The 3,869-nt window shown below is 49.0% G+C and overlaps 1 protein-coding gene across 1 annotated transcript in view; it reads left to right on the top strand.

Moving 5' to 3' along the window:
• Nucleotides 1-3,869, top strand: part of FRY (FRY microtubule binding protein) — a 571,437-nt gene that overhangs the window by 366,667 nt on the left and 200,901 nt on the right. The window lies entirely within an intron of this gene.

The raw sequence follows: 3,869 nt of genomic DNA, 5'->3' as shown, positions 1-3,869 counted from the left end.
GGGCTTTGCTTCTGTGAAGACTGACAGCCTTGGAGACCCTGTGGGCAGTTCCACTCTGTCCTCTAGGGGCGCTGTGGGTCAGAATCGACTCCAGGCAGTGGGTGTGGTTTGGGCTTTGCTTCTGTGAAGACTGACAGCCTGGGACACCCTGTGGTGCAGTTCCACTCTGTCCTCTAGGGGCGCTGTGAGTCAGAATCAACTCCACAGCAGTGGGTTTGATTTGGGCTTTGCTTCTGTGAAGACTGACAGCCTTGGGAACCCTGTGGTGCAGTTCCACTCTGTCCTCTAGGGGCGCTGTGAGTCAGAATCGACTCCACAGCAGTGGGTTTGATTTGGGCTTTGCTTCTGTGAAGACTGACAGCCTTGGGAACCCTGTGGGGCAGTTCCACTCTGTCCTCTAGGGGCGCTGTGGGTCAGAATGGACTCCACAGCAGTGGGTGTGGTTTGGGCTTTGCTTCTGTGAAGACTGACAGCCTTGGGAACCCTGTGGGGCAGTTCCACTCTGTCCTCTAGGGGCGCTGTGAGTCAGAATCGACTTGACAGCAGTGGGTTTGGTTTGGGTTTTTAAGGCTGTAAAGTAACATAGTCTGTTTGGAAGATTATATAGAGATCAGTTGGCTAACATAACGTGGGAAAGGGCGAAAATTAGAGATGGTCTTGGACAGACAAGGCAAGAGTCAAAGCTTAGGAGGTCCTATATTGTACACTAAGGAGCTCAAAGGCCAGTGGTTTTCTGTTCATGCTTTTTGCTACCCAGTCCCCAAGCCCTGCAAACAGGAAGGTATCTAAGTGGTAATGAGTTCACGGTGCATTTCAGGGAAACTGGCTGCAGTGTGGAGGGTGGACATGAGAATATCGAGTTTAGAGAGAAGATGCCTGTTAAGAAGGGATAACCGTAGCCCACGGAGAGAATGAGGAGAGTCTGCACTGAGACTGCCCGGTGAGAGTGAGAGAGCAGAGCGTGACACACTTAGGGTGGAACCCATGGAAGAGAATGCCTGCTGTGATATTGGGGAGGTGACAGTGTTGTTAGGTGCCATCGAGTCAGGTGTGACTCATGACGACCCCATGGACAATAGATGACACACTGCCCGGTCCTAGGCCATCCTCACAGTCATTGGTGTGTTTGAGCTCGTTGTTGGGAGCTCTGGTGGCGTAGTGCCTAAGGCATCTGACTGCTAACCAGAAGGCTGGCAGTTCAAACCCACCAGCCACTCCTCGGAAGGAAGGTTGAGCAATGTATTTCTGTAGAGATATCACTGCGATCACGTGTCAGTCCATCACATTGAATGTCACCCTCCTCCATACAACCAACCGTGATGTCTTTCTCCAGAAATTGATCCCTTCCTGTTGACACATGGGAGCTCGGGTGGTGCAGTGGTTAAAGCATTCTGCTACTAACCAAGAAGTCAACAGTTCAAACTCACCAGCCACTCCATGGGAGAATCATGAAGCCGTCTGTTTCCGTAAAGACTGACAGGCATGGAAACCCTGTCGTGGGCCAGTTCTCCTCTGCTTTGTGGGGTTGCTGGAGTTGGAATCGACTCCATGGCGCTGAGTTTCTTGGGTTGACACAATCTGAAGTAAAAAAGTCAAAGTCGTGGAGGACATTCTGTGATCCCCTTGGTTTTCACTGGCTCTTTTTTTATTTTTTTATTGTGGTTTGGGTGAAAGTTTACAAATTCACTTTCCATACAGCAATTCACACACACATTATCTCATGACATTGATATAATTTCCCACAATGCAACAGCTCCCCTCCTACTTCCTCCCCGTAGTTACCTCTTCCCTGTGTCCATCCCTCCGTGCACTCCTGCCCCCTGAGCTGTCTCCCTGTGCATAAGCAGCCCTTCTTTCTCCCATGATTGATGTCTTCAAGGAGTGTATCTACCTCAGGTAAACATTTAACTCCTATGCCTGTCTTTTGCTTGGCTGGAAGCCACAGGTATGGGTTCAATTCCAGACCTGAAGGGCAGCTAGGGGACATAGTTCTCAGTGGTTCCACCAGGCTCACCAGCAAACCTGGTCCCTCTTTTTTATCCCCCAAATGATTTTGAGTTTTGTTCCACATTGTTCTCCCTCTCTATCCAGGATCTCCTCCATAGATCCCCCTCTGAGTATTTGACAGTGGTAGCCGGGCACCATCTATTTCTTCTGGTCTCATAGTTATACAGACTGAGGATCGCCTAGTGTACCAGTCACGAGGACTAATTGTTTCCACGCTTCTTTGGTTTTCTTCATTCTTCTTTGCTCTGGATGAGGAGAGACCCATCATTGCATCTAGATGGCTGCTGGCAAGGTTTTAAGATCCCAGTTGCTACTCGCATTGGCTCATTTTTGCAAGTAGCTTGCCAGACCTTTGTTTGTAGTGAGTCATGTCCTGGAAGCACCACATGTCCACCAGGGGTGACTCTGCTGGTATTTGAAATACCAGCAGAGCCTCCAGCATCACAGAAATAGGGAACCCACCAAGGTAGGACAAACTGACAGATGGCTGGTGTGTTCGGGAGATAGCTGGTGATGATCTCACTTAGATAAACCATACAGGGAGAAGACAAGGAGGAATAGAGACTGACAGTGACCAGTGGGCAGACCCGGTCAAGGGGAAGGTTGGCATTAGCTGACAGGAGAACAGAAGTGGTTAGAATCACAGGAAATGATGAGCTCGAGACTGGAAAGAGCCCAGAGTAAAAAGAAGGCCTGGAACAGAAAGAATTTACACGCCCGATTTTTTTAAAAAAAATTTCTTTTCCGTTTTATTGTTGAGAATATACCCAGCAGAGCATCCAGCGATTTGACCATTTCTGCACAGCTCGGCGATGCTGAGGCCGGGTTTGAGCTGTGCAGCCGTCCTCTCTCTCCTTTTCTGAGCTGCTCCGCTGCCGTTAGCATAAACTCGTGGCCACTGGCCTTCCTATCTCATCCTTGGAGCTGCTGTTGCCAGTTTGAGTCCATAATTCTTAAAAGAGCGTAAGGCCCAAGTGAGGCATTCTTTGCTAGTTACGCTGAACTGTTACTTGGTTTGAAGAAAACTGCAGGGGATGTTTTTGGTTTAAAGTTTAAAGATTGCTTCGGGACAGTAGTACTAAGGGGTCATCCAGCCTCCATGGGTCCAGAAAGTCTGGATTCCATGAGCATTTGAAATTTTTCTGCAATGTTCCCCCTTTTGATTGGGTTCTTCTTTAGAATCTTTGACCAAAATGTTCAGTCCATGGACACCCAACGTTTGAGGACTAAGTTGAGAAAGAACGAGGGTGCCGGGCAGTGTGTCCGTGTTCACAAATGGAAAACATTTGGAAAAGGAGATATAGTGGAAACCCAGAGAGAGAGGAGGCCTGAAAGGAGGAAGTGAGCAGGCCATGGCCTTGAACAGAGTAGACATTACAGATGATAAGGTCCAAACATGGCCGTCTGGATCTCACATGCATTGCCTAAGGCATTTTACTGCTAACCAGAAGGGTGGCGATTCAAACCCACTAGCTGCTCCTCAGAAGGAAGGTTGGGCAATCCTACTTCCATAATGATACTGCCTTGGAAACCCAGGGATGGGTCGCTATGAGTTGGATCTGACTCAACAGCAGTGAGTTTGGTTTTTGTTTTTTGGTTTGATAGTTTCCGTGGAGAGGTGGTAGGGGGAGCTAAAGAGCAGTGGTTTGGCCAGGAAAGAAGAAAGAGTGAATGGTGCTACAGTAGCTGGAGCATGTCTATGGGCTGAGAGTGAGAAGCTAGTGAAGTGAGACTCAAAACCAAACCTACTGCCGTGGAGTCAATTCTGACTCACAGCGCCCCTAGAGGACAGAGTGGAACTGCCCCACAGGGTCTCCAAGGCTGTCAGTCTTCACAGAAGCAAAGCCCAAACCACACCCACT

This window comes from Orycteropus afer, unplaced genomic scaffold (genome assembly GCF_000298275.1).
Source record: "Orycteropus afer afer isolate SDZICR_OR568_19922 unplaced genomic scaffold, OryAfe1.0 scaffold00558, whole genome shotgun sequence".
Lineage (NCBI taxonomy): Eukaryota > Metazoa > Chordata > Mammalia > Tubulidentata > Orycteropodidae > Orycteropus > Orycteropus afer.
The sequence above is the reverse complement of the archived record's forward strand: the minus strand, read 5'-3'. Positions and strand labels throughout refer to the sequence as shown.